Genomic DNA, 15,893 nt, shown 5'->3' with positions numbered 1-15,893 from the left:
AATCATTTTTGGTAAAAAATTTTGTGTCAAAATTATTTTAGTAAGTAGCAGTATAATAAGCAGAATTGTATACAGTGATTAGGTCTTTATGGTGAAATAAACCCCTTCACAGTGAATGAAGCCCCCTCCACGTCCACGGGATTTATTTCACCGTAATGAGCGGCTCCCTATTCATTATCCCTTACATTAACATCTGCTGCACACATTACTTAATCAAGGCAGATGGAATTAAAAAGTGCGCTACAAAATGAATTATAGGTTTTCTTTCACACATTAGTATAGTTTAACATAATGAAAAGCACAACAGTTCACCACGTTCAAAGTCAGTGGATAAATATGAATATTGTGACATTGATCTTAAGAATATCACCTACCCTGAGTACACAATACCCTTCACCTAAACATAAATTAATAACAGTTGCTGTCTGCTATCAGGGAACAACTAAAACACCTAACATCCTGCTGGAAAATATAATAGTGCCAGACAAAGGTCAGTAAAGCTGATGTATCTGTGTTCCCTTCAGACAGAAAAAGACACCATTTGTACTTGCCTTTGCTTTAGTTTTAAAAATCTGCATAAACAGATTTTGAAGTCACTTGATCTAACTCTTCTTTGTTGGTTTTAAGAGATCAGTGTTCTGACAGACGGGCACAGAAAAACATCCTGCTGATCCAACTAAGAGATCTGTGTGAGGAACTTTGAAAACAGTTTGAAGAAAAATATTAAGTTGATTTATCTGGCCATCATGCAAATATGAAAAATTTACATCAGCTGACAGACGCCCCCTAGGGGTTTGGGGTAAAATGCCCAAGGGACATCCTCCCCCACCCTACTGTTATTCTAGTGTGATTTTTGTTGATGAGTAAAAATGAATAAAACACACCTATCGAATCTTTCCTGTTCAAGTATTTGTTTTAGTTTTCACAACATGGACACATTCATCAGCCTCAACAGTTTGTTGTTCAAATAAAAGCATGACAAAAATTGCTTCCATTAAGTTGTTATAAATAATGGTACTATACATTACTTTAAAACTAAAAGTAATTATTCTGTAATAACAAAACTGATTCAATGTACTTTTACTCTGAACAACAACTATGATGGCTACGATGGTTATATGAACTGAAACAAATTGTCTGTTATTTTGTTTTTGTTTCGGGCCTTAAAAGCTAAACCAAGTTAAAGTAATCAAAATTAACTTGGAAAGGTTCCCTTTTATCAGAGGTTCTCAATTTTTTAAGGACTCCTTACGAGATAGAAAATATACCGGGGACTCACCTATGTCCCTTGGAATAATTTGACTTTTTTTTTTTTTTTTTTTTTTTTTTTTTTTTACACTTTTACACTTTACTACGAGTTATGTGAAAGGACAACACAAGAAATTACTTAGAGATATATTACAGTTTAAAAATTTTGCACCTTGCCAAAACAGAATACATATCTTATACACACACACCCCAACCTGGGACTTGATAACCACTGCCCTTATATCACAAGATGCCCCCCTGTGTCGCCCTCGGTAGGGCAGCATCTTGTGATATTTTTCAGCCATGTATTTTCTAGCTTGTTCATTTTGAAAAGATTGATTTTGCTTTGGGACTCTCACCTACCTGCCACACTCTGTCCCATCTGTTTTTGCCCCTCTCTCTCTAACACACACACAGAGCGAGAGAGAGAGACACACACACACACACACACACACACACACACACACACACACAGGCCTTCTGTCCGTTGGGGCAAAGAGTTAGACAAAGCCCAGTGGGTGGTCACTTCTTCACCAGGCATTTTGCCCTTGGAGTCATGGCTCCATTTGACAAGAGGAGAGACCAAAAAGAGTGGGAGGGAGGAAGAAAGTCTAAAATAGAGGGCTAAAAAAGAAAGATTTCAAACAGACTTAATGGGTAGCGGTCTCCATTAGTGGAAAAGCAAGCGGAAGAGAAGAGAGAGTCTGCGGGGCTGAAACAGATAGAGAGAGCAGGCCAGGCCCAGAGTACTACAGCCATGAAAGTCTGAGAAGCTCTTTGATGATCTGGTAAACAGAGCGGGCGGCTGTACAAACACTGCTCGAGAAAAAGGAGAAGATGACGAAGAAGAAGAAGAAGGTGGGGGAGGAGGGTATGAGAGAAGAGGAGCGCACAGACCTCTCCCATAAATGTGTCAAGCATGATGCTCCCCCTCCCTGTGGGCCAGAAATGTCTTTGTGTGGTTCCATGGTGACGGCTGGTGTGTTGGCGGAAGCTGATGTCATTGTGGCCTCGGCTCTCAAAAGAGAAACCAGCGTCTGACCGGAGAATCAGGAAATGAGACCTGCTGGGTACACATGCTGGTACTGTGTGTAGTTCACACACTCACACACATGTTGAGAGTACACACTTGTATTATTAAACACACACAAAAAAGCAGCCATATATACATCACATATACACTGTACAAAGGGACAAAGTCATAATACACGCATTTGGTTTCTTATTGCACAATTAATAGCTGAACACCATTTGTATCTGAATATTGAACATATTATCTAAAACTATTTTTCAATTGGAGCTGACAAAGACCTGAATGGTCATTGCGCTAATTTCCAAAGAATCTGTTTGGTGAAATGACTTTGCTTTGTTTAAAAATGAGACTAATCAGATATACTGTGCCAGACATTGCTGTGGTGAGACCAGCATTTGGTGAATCTGATGTGGAAAATTCATACGAGCCCACCACACAAAAAAGTAAGATGAGATTAAGATAAGAATAGAAAAATGTTTTTGTATATAGTATAGACTCATATAAAATCAAAATCATCACTTATGATCCATTATTAGTGTGGTGGTGTCTGTATCTGCAGAGACCCTGCCCTAACGCCAATGATTATATAGCATTTTCTGTCTCTTTCCTCTGCTCTCTGTCTGTGAGAGCTGCAGAGAGAGTCTCACACACACACACACACACACACACACACACACCCACACACACACACACACACACACACACACACACAAGCAGAGCGGACTGAGGATGCAGCATAAGGACAAAGGTTCACTTTGGCTGCATTCACACAAAATAAAATGTGCAGAGGTGTGGGCAGGTTTATTTGTGCTTCATAATGAAAAAAGTTATGTTTTATTTCTCTGATTCACTGATTTGCTGTGCTCGCTCACCTTATTCACTCACTATGTCTCTCTGCCTCTCTCTTGTTCACTGAGCAAAGGGAGAAATCCTGTCTATTCCTTTAAATAAGTACTATTATTAGTACTATTATTACTAACTATTTTTGTGTTAAGTTTCTCACTGTTACAGAATATTTTGTTTGCTTGCATATAGGAGAGAGAGACAGGTAAATTCAACGGTTGCACTCCTGAGAATCTGTCGCTTTCATTCTCCCATTTTTCAGGCTGCATCACTTGTATTAACCATGGACCTTAGTGTCTTCGTGTCCCCATCTGTCCTTTCTTTTCCTCCCCCTCCCTCTCTCCCTGTCTGGGAGCTTTAGGACAGGTCTGACTGATGACAGGGGCTAAAGGTGCTCCCTGAATCCTGATTATAAAACCCAGCATGCTCTGTCACTGCAGCAAATCGCTCATACTGCAGCGTTGGCAAGAAGATACAAATTTGCACATGCACATAGATACACACACACTTACACACATATGCACATATGCACCTTCATTGCCTCCCCTAAATACTTACAAAATGTACAGCCCTACATCATCCTGCTGTGCCTCAGTGTACTACACGGTTGTTCCATGTATGTACTTCTCTAGTATTGGGGGATTACTTTGATCTGCTGCAGTCAGCCCAAAGTAATCAGGCTGATCCAGAGCCCTGCAGCTGAACTGGCAGCAGCACCGCGTGGATTTCTCATTTAAGTGAGGATTTGGTTTATCAACAAACTGGATTGTGCCATCCGTTACTCTAAAGTCTAAACACCATGCTCTGTGCTTGCCATGTTGTAGATTTTTAATCGATTCAGCCTGAGAAGACACTAATTGTTTTTGATCTGAAAAACGTGACTGACCCAGCAGAACAAGACTTTTATTTGGTTTTAACAGCCTCATCATGAGATTTGGTTTAGTTTTTTTTCTCCCACTGATGACATAGGATCTGCTGGAATATAAGCTGATCTATAATTCATATGGTTCTGCCTCTGCCTGGAATCAAAACCCCGATGAAACGCCGGGCTTGGAAATCTGCATGTGTGCAAGAAAAGTAAGAGGAGCAGATTTAAAAGTTGTCTCTGTTCAAGCTCATCTTGATGAATCTTGCTTTTTCTCTTGGCCTTTTTTCTCAAGGACATCAGCCTATTACAGAGGAGAGGAAAAACATCAAATGGATGAGAGGAGGGAAGGATTTTGGTTTGCCACAACTCTGCCCCCCTTCCTCTCTCCATCTCCTGACTCCCACACTCCACTCTGCATTATGGCTGCAAGATGGAGCTTTGGCACACACACACACACACACACACACACACACACACACACACACACACACACACACACACACACACACACACACACACACACACAGAACCAGCAACATTTATCTAGGGCTGTTTTCTGTCGTGCTTAAATGCCCCCCCCCCCCCTTCACACACATTTAGGGGCTGCAGGGATGAGTGCGCAGTTTGTATGCACTGCAAATATAAACTGTGTTTGCACTAGCTTTGCCAGCTGTACTCACCTCTCACCTCCAGTCTCCTGTATAACAACATTAAAAGAAACACCACAAACACCTGTAAGTACAAAAGTATGAACACAACATCTAACGCCACATAAACATCTACAGTACACAGAGTAATGTAATTTTAGATATTTATTATCTACTCCTCCATTCTTACTGTTATCTCTGCCAGGTGTGTGTGTGTGTGTGTGTGTGTGTGTGCTGGAGCTAATCTCACATACTACTGAACCAATCAGCCTGAAAGTTTTTCTGTATATTTATGGCTGTATGCTGAAGGAACTCCTGTGGTTGCAGTGATTCAATTTTTTGACTTTAACTTATATTCAACCTATACTGCAGCCTCATTACTCCTCCTAACTGAATGGTAGGAGACAGAAGTTATCAACAACTGCTGGGCTAAAACAAGGCTCATCCATTAGCAATGTTGGGGAGGAATTAGTAATACGTAATTTAAAATCTCTACAGAGTGTATTCTTCTAGTTGTTTTTTTTTATGGCAATGAACATTTTATATGTTCTTTATTTCCAATATTTCAGTGACAGAAATGGAGAGAGCTGATTTTGGAAACATGTTTTAAGCTTCTTAGGTACAGCTGGTACAGTAGTTTGAGCTAAATGCCATATCAGCATGGTAACATGAGCCCAGTGACAGTGTTGGCATGCTGATGCTAAGAAGGTATAGGTTTATGTTTATGATGACTTGACTGACTTGAAAAACAGACTATTTTTAATGAGTAACTAATACACGATTGAGTAAATAGGGTCCAACTTCCCATCTCTAATTGAGGAAAAGCCAGGGCAAAAATCATTCAGATATATTCTCAATGACTGCCAGGCAGTTATGACTGGAGCCCATGACTGCCTGTCCAAGAGTTGTTGAAGTGTTTCCTTAAAAACTAAACAAGAAGAAGGTTAATAGAATTCATTTTTCTGAGGATGTAGGCTTTCTGTCCAATGCATGTTAAGATATTTCAGTCTGGACCAAAGAAGTGGGACAACCAATCAAACACCATTACTTTCCTTAAAGCAAAGGGGAGGAAAGGGGGCACATAGTAGGTGAGATGTTCGCACTTTATTTCACAGCACTCTAATAAGACATAACAAGCTGTACTTTGTGTCAGATTAGACAAAACTGGAAATAATATGTTTATGTCCTCTACATCATTATTAGTCAGAACCGTGCTGTAAAGTAAAGTGCATTATTTCCCGCTGTGAGTCCCTTATTAGACTTTATTAGAGGGTAATTAGGGATACATTACAGAAGAACTGTTCTATAAAGTGAAATAACATAATAATAAGTGAAATAACATGCTTGCTACTTGAGACACACCTTCTTTGGCTGTTCCCATGCAAGTCTTTCTTTCACCTCTTTGATCAAATCACATTATCTGCCTACAGTATTACAATAAGTCTGTGTAGTCACCTGTAAACAAATATTCCGCTGCCACTATAATTTTGACCTTTACTTGGTAGATCTGGTTCACATATTGTTTTTAAATGGGGAAGTAGCAGATGTGACATCAGTTTAGTTTATAGTTCTGTTGTAATGTGTCCCAAATTACCCTCTGAGAAAGTTGAATAAGTCTCTAATACTGTCTAATGACAAATATCTTATTTCTAATTTTTGTCATGTTTGACACAAAGTACTGCTTGCTATGTCTTATTTGTGTACTGTAAAATAAAGTGCAGCTGGTAGGAGTTGTCTTCTTGCTTGGCACATCTGCTCTGTGCTGCTTTTTGTCCTCCTGTTTTCACTATATGGTTTCACTTTTCAGTCCATTGTGTTCCAGAGTGTTTGGTTCTCCTCCCCCTAACACTAACACAGCATACACACACACATGCACACACAAACACACAATGCAGGCGCAACAGAGTGTAGTGTGTATGAAACCCTGTGTCACTCATTCCCAGCAGCTGCTTATGGGCTCGTGATAAGCAGTTGTAATTAGAGATTTAAACTCCCAACTCACTCGCTTTCTGTTTTTCTGTCGCACAAACACACATACTCACTGTCAAACTCCTAAATCTCTCTCTCTCTCCCTTCTTTCCATCACTGACTTATGCTCTCTCTCCCTTTCAACAACTCCCCCTCTAATTCACCCAAACTGGCACACTCCCCTCCCTCTGCCTCTCTCTGTATCTCTCTGATGGGATGTCAGTAGAGGATTGTAGCCTATGGGTGTAGATGTAGAGAGAGCTGGGAGTTGGTTTCTCTCTCACTCACTCTCTCAGAGTGTTTCAGATCTTTGCAGCTGAGACCAGATTGTCTGTGGATGTTATTTCCTAGCTGGGGAGAAAGCAGGAACAACGTGGAAATGTTACAGTGAGGTACGGTGAGTGCCACTTGTCTTCTGTTTGTCCGTCTGTGAGTGTGTGTGTGTGTGTGTGTGTGTGTGTGTGCGTGTGTGTGTGTGTGGGGGGGGGGGGGGTCTCTGTGTTTGCCAGGCACATGAGGCCTGGTGGCACAATGTTTGACCACTGACAATTTATTATCACTGTGCTTTATTCTTTGCTTAAATGCTCCACAACTGAACAAACGTAAAATAGAGTGTCTGCCTCTGTCGGCATCCATTCTGCTATACATGTTTTCCAAGGGAGAGATCATTTCTTTGTTCACTGGAGACTGGCCTTTGTTTCTTTCCCCCTTTTTTCGTTTCTTGCACTCTGTTGTTTGCCCTGAGATGTTGCATGTGTGCCGGCTGGCAGCGCAGAAAAAAAAAAAAAAGGGAAAACAGGTTTGTTGGCTTGTTCACTGCACACACAAACACACACTCCTCCAAAAAAAAGCCCGCAGGGGGAACTGGATGTCAGCTGGGAATCGTCCCAGTTTCTGAGGACCTTGGGTGGCTTTCACCCAAATGCTGTGTGGTTGTGCGTTGTGTACGGCGGGCGCCTGTGTGTCAGTGTTTAGAAAGAGAGTGAGTGAGTAACAGAGGACAGATGAACGCAGCGGGGAAAGGTAGGGACAGAAAAAGTAAAAGAGGAAAATTGAGACAGAAGTATTGTCATGGGCAGACAGAAAGGAGGCAGAGAGGAGAACAGATTTTATCCTCTGTAGGCCTTTTTTCTGCCTGGTGTGACAGAGTAATAGACAAGAACATAACTCTGCTGGTGTCACCCTACAAAACTCTGCTTTTGTTTCACAGGGGCTCACAGATGGGCTCATTCAGAGGGCTGAGAGTCTACACATCCTTGTGTATGTGTATGTGTGTGCTGAACTTGTTGGTGCTAAAGGAGAAATCTGTAATATATTTACTGTTCATTTATCATAAAACAACCATGCTATATCATCAGAGATTTAAGAAACATGATCATTTGAGATACTCACTTCTCTGACAACTTTGAAATTTTGCTGCATGAGTAAATGTCTGTTTATGAGTTGCACAAAATCATTAATAATCTTTTAGTGGGTTAAATTAAGCAATATGTTAATGGAGTCTGGGAGGCAGGAAGGAACTAATCTCCAGAATGTGTATTTTCATAGCAGTGGGCTTTTGTTTTCAGGATAATGGGCTTAATTTTGCACTGACAGACAACTGCCAGTTAGAAACAGCTGATCAGTTTACAGAAGAGCACTTGTCTTGTACTCCTGCAGTGTTCCTGCAGTCTGCCTGTTAGCTTCTTCTCATTTGGTGAGGAGGGGGGGTGGGGAAACTACTTGCTTCAACCAAGGGCAGTATATTAAATAGGTATTCAACCTATTAAATGTACAGTCTATGGCTCCAACTTGCTATTTGGACCGCTTTGCCCATTTTTGGATTCACAATTGATACAAATAGCTCCTTTGAACCCCTGGGATGATGTGATAACTGCTAAATATGTTTATAAAATTGATCAAATTGATGTACAAGGAAGACCATTTCAGTTGCAGCCCCCATTTCAACAACATGTGCGCGTGTGTGTGTGTGTGTGTGTGTGTGTGTGTGTGTGTGTGTGTGTGTGTGTGTGTGTGTGTGTGTGCTATACCCATCTGTCCTCCTGTACAGACAGATTGCGGGCCTCTGTGTGTGCCAGCGTTACATGGAGGTATCACTCTCTCTTTAAACTGGAAGGATTATCTCAACCGCATGGTCCCATAACGCTGTTTTTCAGCAGCTGCCTTCTGGCTTGTCTTCCCTCTTTCATATTTCTTCTTCTTTGGATCATGGCAAAGCATGCTGCGCTGGTCTGTGGGTGTAGCCAGCGAGAGGCTAATGTCTGAAAGCTATAGTCTGTCGGTCTGTGTCAGGACGCACCCCAGTCCCCTGTGCTGTGGTCAGCTGTTGAGCCACATGGTCTCAAGACTTAGTCACCACCCTCCCTGATAATTATGGGTTGATTTATGAACAAGAGGGGACGATGACGAAGAGCTGAAGGAGGTGGAGGCGGAAGATGGGCAGAAAAGGATGGCTGTGCAAAGACTTTTCCCTGCAAGAAAGCTTTTTGATGGATCTGCTGCTGTCAGAGCTCCAGAGGTGTTCAAGGAATATACAGCCCCCTCCCACTGTTTCACTCATGTAAAGCAGCCCACTGGCTGTGCTGCAGTGCTGAGGCCCTGTGGCTTTGGAGAGATTAAATGACACCTTTTATGCATGATTAAGGCAGGAGGTAGTTGTTCTCAGAGGTGGTGTGGTTGTGAAAGTCACAGCTGCATAAAATTTAGAGAGCAAAAGCTTGAAAAATACAGCGACCACCTGTTACCTGGAATATTTCTGTCTGCTGTCTGATCAGTGGGGTTGGGTATCATCTGGAGTTTGATTCTTATTTCAGCTGAACTATGATCATGACATACACTTTTAGTTTTTCTAACTGTGAATAAAAAATAGCAAAAGTGTGCAAACCAGCACACCACAGAGACTCTCTTCTGTCGGCCTTCTCAGCAACACAACGAAAACAAACAACTTTATGTACTGAATGCTTAATGCTGAATTTACAAAAAGACACAACTAATTAAGAAGTCACCGTAGCCATTTTACTCCGCTTTTTATGCAAATAACATGTTTGCAAAGTGCATTGTTTTAACCATGGCCCGCTGGGACAAACAGACACAATGTTTCTCCACAAAGAAAGACATAAATTCATGTACAACATTTACCGAATTTAAAAGGGGGTCCAAATAATTAAGAATTTGTTGTAGATAGTGTCACACACAGTTTCTAATGTTTGTCGTCACTCAAAGGCTCTAAAAATAGCCCGATTTTTCAAGGGAGTCTTGGATTACCAGCGTGTTCACAAATGTCCAGTGCAGGTAAGAGAGGACATACGTAGTTTGCATTACAATAAAACAAATGATGTACTTTAAGGAAGAATGTCAGTTAAGAAAGTGGTCTTTCAATGTGGCCCAGACCACATTTACCTCTGAATGTGATCTGAGTGATTGGATCTCAGATGTGTCCTGAGTGCATTTACACCTGAACTCAGAGCTTTCCACATGTGATCGGATCACCCTGGATGCACGTTAATACAGTAGATGTTTGCGGTACACAGTTTAATCTGAAACTATTGCAAGCGAAACGTATGTACAAATCGATAAGCAGAGCCGAAATTAAAATGGTTTCTTGGGAATTGTATTTTGAAATAGATTCTTATTTGGAACTGGTTCCAGATGCCCAGCCCTACTGATCATTGTTGTTTATGTGTTTAGCTATGGGCCTCACGTCAGCCAAAAGCCTTTGTCTACAGTTTTGATGTCTAACCTTTGGCCCGTCCACCAGCTGATCTATTCTTAGATGGGACAGACTGGTTACCACGCTTATTGGATTTCCTTTGCAGCTCCCCTGCTAACCCCTACTTAAAAAAAAAAAAACATACATACATAAACACACACATACACATACACACACTGTATACACAGACTATGTAGATAGATGCATTTCATGTGCCCAACGTCAGAAGGCAGACAGCTGACTGGGCAGACAGAGGCGGGGGTGGGATGGGATTAAAGGAGTTACCGTTCATCTGGGGAAGCCATAGATTTGTTTCACCAACAAAGCTGATTAGTGCAAATTGTAATCCACACCAATATGTGCTATTTATAATTGGTGAACTTGAGATAGATGTCTGTCATCTAAGATGCAAAATACATAATATCTATCTGAGAGGAATGTAATTGAATGGAAGTGAATGGCATTGTCTTTAACAGTTCATTACATGTTTCAGTAATATTTGTATTAGGGATGCACCGATACCACTTTTTTTCAGACCGATTACAAGTACAAGTACTTACATTTGGGTACTTGCCGATACCGAGTACTGATACAAGTACTTAAAAATGCCATTAAAATTCTTACAGTAACTTTAAAAACATGTTTTGTTTTAATTAGATGGTCACTTTCTAAATGTAATAAATCATTGTTGCCGTTTTGTTTTGTGTTATTTAATGCTGAATTTTAACTTTTGTTTGTAACTTTTGTTACAGTAAATTGATGATGTCCAGTGTTAATGATCAGAGCTCATTTACATGGCGTCAAATTCCTGACAATGTAATAAATAGAAATAAAATGAACATCAGATTTAATCCTTCATCTTCTTATTGCATATTTTATTCTTCCTACATGTCAGGTGTCTACATGAATTGAAAAACAACCTGAGATGAAGATGAAACCCCAGACTATTCTTATGAGTGAGTCCCATGGGGCCGAGCAGTTGGCCGACTCAAACAGCAGCTAAAGCTAATGACAGGTGGTGGAAAGCACTGCTGGCAGCAGCAGCAACATGTTATTTGGAAGTGGAACACTTCCAGCAGGCTAAGATTAAATCCAAACCTTTGGTCGGAGAATTTCCCCCGTCTGATGAAACAGTGTCATCAAAGCAGGGCACTCAGTCTGCATGGGTTCAATACTGAACAGGTGCACCAGCTGACACCAAGGTTGACCAGGCTCTATATGATGGTAGTGTTTGTCAGAGGAGGGGGAGGCTGTTCCCTGTGTGACCTCATCTTTCTATAGAAGACTTCCTCATATTAATGCAGGCTTGCTGCCGCTGGCATGTGCCTGGTGGCCTTGCAGACTTTGTTTCCCTTCCAGAGCTATTATTGGACACCGTGTCTGTAAGGAACATCAATGTCAGGGTCAGTGTCCGGGCTTGCCAGGACTTGCTTCTGCTGTGTGGGTGTACATGTGAACTTGTGTGGCTTCTCACCTGTTTATACCTTAAAGGAGAAATCTGTAATATACTTATTGTAATATATCAGTAAATGACCATGGTATGTCATCAGAGATTAAAGAAACATGTTAAATTGAAATACTTGCTTCTATGACACTGGTGTGGTGTCCTTTGAAATTTCTATGTTAATGAAGTCTGGCAGGCAGTGAGAAAGGCCATTTAACTCAAAGTCCAGAATGAATTTTTAGAGCAGTGGCCTAAACAGACAACTGACGATTATAAAAAACTGATCAATTTAAAGTGGTTGTTGTTGCTTGTTATTATGAATTTACAAAATTGTACATGTCCTGCACTCCTGCAGAGCTCCTGCAGCCTACAGAGCTTCCCAAAGTTTGGGGTGAGGGAGCAGGAGGAAACAACTTACTTCAACACAGATTGCATATTACATAGAATTTCAAACTATTCAATATACAGTCTATGGCTCCAACTCACTATTTGAAATAATGTACTCATTTTTGCATGCATAATTGCTACACATTGATTCTTTAACTGGAATGGTAGACCTACACAGAGATTGAATTTGTGTATATGAAGAGAAAAAGAGCGCTCCATATGTGCAGGGACTTGAATGTTACAAAGGTAATTTAATGTGTGGGAGTGGGAGCCGAAATGACTCGATTGTGTGACACGGCAGAGATAGTGGGAAGGCGGTAAAGGTCTTCCCACTGAAAGAGGACAGAGGTGGGAGGGGAAAAAAACGACAGATAAAAGGGAGAGTAGCTCATGATGCAGCTGCTTCCCTTCCCTTTCCTGAATGTGTATGAGGGCAGGTGTATAAAACGTAACCACTTTACTGCTCCCATCACAATCAAGCCTCTAACACACACCTTATAAACATGCACACATGGACCCTCCCCCTTACACACAAATACTTGTCCACCTACCAGGTTTTCTTGCCTGCAGCTAGACAGTATATTAGAGTGCTGAGTATAAGCGCAGCTGCAGATGCTAATGATTGAACAGGATTGGTTAAGCATTCCCTTTAAAAACACTGCTTTGATCTATCTGAGAAGCCATAGGGGGAGTTTACGCTGAGATGAAAGATAACGTCTGGCTGTGATGTTTGTGTGCTTGATTTCAAACATGTCATCTCTCACATTCAACCCTAATCAAATTAGGTCAGTACCTAATGGGGCATGATGCCCTCCTCTGACAATGCTATGATACACTCCCACGTACTATAAAATGCTAATCTTCTACAGATCCCTGTCAAACTCTTGTCTACAACAGAGAGGATGAGAGGGATGGAGGATATAAAAGAAAGAGTGAGGCAAGAAGTGGAGAGAGTGAGGCAAACCGTTGAGAAAAAGACTAACGCACAGCATAGCTGGATTGATGATGGTACATAGGGCAGGAAAAGAGAGAGGCAGGGTTGCCAGGTCTGTCTGACAAAATCAGCCAAATGGCAGTTTAAAGGGAAGGTTCGGCTTATTTGATGTGGGGTTGTATGAGGTACTTATCAATAGATAGTGTATTACTGGTAGGTGTCAGTCAGCATGCTCCAAGGCAGGAGAAGCAGAGAGGAGTACCAGCATGGACACTAAGCAAAGAACAGCTGTGGACAGGGTCAACAACAAAATATATTTTAGCAACTTAGAAAATGTCCACCCAAAAAATAATAAATATCAGTTTAAGTGTATGCTATATTTAGAATGTTTTCACCACTTTACTTTGTTGTCAGACAGCCTTTACTGACAAGAAATCACCCTTATAAGCCATAAGTCATTTTACCTGGAGGCAGCGGTAGTGCAGCAACTCCCCTCTTCTGCGAGGTAAAATCACTGATTTTGCCTATGTAGTCTGGTTAGTTTGGAGAGAGTGATATTTGCCTAGTACAGTACAGTACGGTAGACAGTTTCCCGTCAGAAAAGGCTGTCTGACAGCAAAGCAAAACGGTTAAAACATTTTAAATATGGCATACACTTAAACTAATGCAGATGTTTTTTAAGCAACTAAAATATCTTTTATTACTGACCATATCCACAGCAGCATATTGCTTAGCATCCATGCTGGTGCCCCTCTCTCCTACACTATCTGGGGGTGTGCTGACCAGGATTTACTGTAGCTAATACACTCACACAATCCCACATCAAATAATCTGAACTATCATTTTAAAACTGGTCCAAAAAAGAACAGCCCAACATCAAAATATGCCCGTCAAATCATATACACTGCTTTTAAAGTCCAACAGAACTCCCATAATTGTAACACCATACATGTTTAGTGAACCAGCATTAAAATCAGTTCTCTCTAAATGGTTTGTTTGGCCTTGTGATCTTAGATACAGTATATCATTATAAATAAAATATAACTATAACATCCAGAAGGACATTTGCCTAGGGCTGGAGACAGTTTTGTAGAACTTGGGTATAAATACATGATTTCAAATGTATTTTATAATATGGCTATATAGATATAATTCATGTAATTTGCATGTAAAATAGGTTTACCCAACCAGAAGACAAAAGAATAAAAAATTAACTGATGGCAACCCTTTAAAAGTAGCCAAATTCTGCAGGAAAACCGCAGACCTGGCAACACTGAATCAAGGTGAATGGTAATGTGATTGGTGAAGAAGAGGAGAAGGTATGGAGGAAGGGGCAATAAAGGATTCCCAGTCTTGTCATATCCTCTGCTCCTTTCTGTGAGTGCAGATAAGTGTTCTGAAGAGAGGGATGATGCCTAGGTAAAGCAGCATACTGTAGAGGGAATTGCCTTGGCTTTGGATTAAAGGTGGTGTGCATGATTTGACCTTCTAGTCTAGTGATTTCATGCCCCTGGTGGACCTCAATTCCAGGTTTTAATACACACTCACCCCAGGATCTCTCCCACCTCTCTTTCTCTGTGTTCTAACTTAGTCTCCATCTTCGAGCTCCATTCTTCCTTCTTACATTTGCCAGTTGACCCTATTCCAGAGCAGGGGGACTTCAGCTCAACTAGAGCCACATTACAAACATACCTCACTGTAACATGGGGCTGATAAGCAGATAAGTGTAAGAAAGTGTTGTTAAGTCAAGGTTAAGTGTGATAAGTCTAACTGGCTGCTCACACAGAGGAAATGAAAAGCTGGGAGAGCTATTCATCGTGAATGGCCACCCACTCCAGAGACTGGAGCTCCAGAGATCCAAAAGGAGCTCTTCAGCACTACAGAGGAAAGTTGAGTAAAGCTCATCTTCTGATGCAATGTGAGCAACAACCAGGCGAAATAAAATCCAACAATTTAACTGCACAACAAAAAAAAAGTCACTACACAACTGTCCAGTCAGAGCAGATAAATGTAAATGACGTGCTCCATGAAACATGCACAAAGAGCTACAGCTTCATTAGAGGCCAGAGATGACTGACCACTAATACTGTGTCTGTGCGTGAACACAGCATCATCTCCAGTCTTGGCATTACTGCAAAGTCAGGGGTCATACTGTATGTGATTAAGGAACATCACGACAGACTGTATGTTGAGTATTAGCAGTCACACTCAGACAGAAGAGAGGATCATTCTGCCCCAGTGTAGATGTTTCATCTGTCCAATAATGTAACCCCATAAAGCTATTAATTAATTAAATTAACAAAATTCGCCCACTCTGTGTATGTTCATCAGTGCCTAAAATAGTAGCAGTGTGGGAAAATGCAGGATCAAATTCCTGCATCAAAAACAGACTCAAACACAGAGAGACATTCAAATGTCTTCAAAATGACAAATGAAACCAATTTGGTGATGAAAATTAATCAGCAAAAAACTAGGTAAATGCAACAATGCCTTTAAAAACCTACAAAGAAATCTTCAACTGTGTAAATTATTATTTCATAGGTCACACACCATTAGACAGGCTGTATTAGCTCTACATCTGAACATAAGATTGTGATGATTTTTCTTTCTTTCTTTCTTCTGAGATCTTGCATGCTGTGTAACATTTCATTGAAGGTTTAGTTTTGCAGCAAATGCTGTGGCCATTCTTACTGGGGTCCAACATGCGCATAGAATTATGCAATACATAACACATAATAATACATACATTAGGGGACGTATCTTCATAAGCCTTTTTGGCTTCCAACCTCTCCTACACAATGTTTTAATCTTT

The 15,893-nt window shown here is 40.9% G+C and overlaps 1 protein-coding gene across 1 annotated transcript in view; it reads left to right on the top strand.

Annotated features, from left to right (window-relative positions):
• Nucleotides 1–6,868: 6,868 nt before the first annotated feature.
• The window catches only part of myo16 (myosin XVI), a 138,271-nt gene continuing 129,246 nt past the window's right edge, over nt 6,869–15,893 (top strand). Inside the window, exon 1 of the mRNA XM_084724638.1 lies at nt 6,869–6,999. The gene's annotated coding sequence lies outside the window, so the exon portion shown is untranslated. The remainder of the gene's footprint in view (nt 7,000–15,893) is intronic.

The sequence above is a fragment of the Lutjanus erythropterus genome, chromosome 8 (genome assembly GCF_056507025.1).
Source record: "Lutjanus erythropterus isolate fLutEry1 chromosome 8, fLutEry1.hap2, whole genome shotgun sequence".
NCBI lineage: Eukaryota > Metazoa > Chordata > Actinopteri > Lutjaniformes > Lutjanidae > Lutjanus > Lutjanus erythropterus.
Note: the sequence above shows the minus strand (reverse complement) of the source record. Positions and strands in the feature narration are given on the sequence as shown.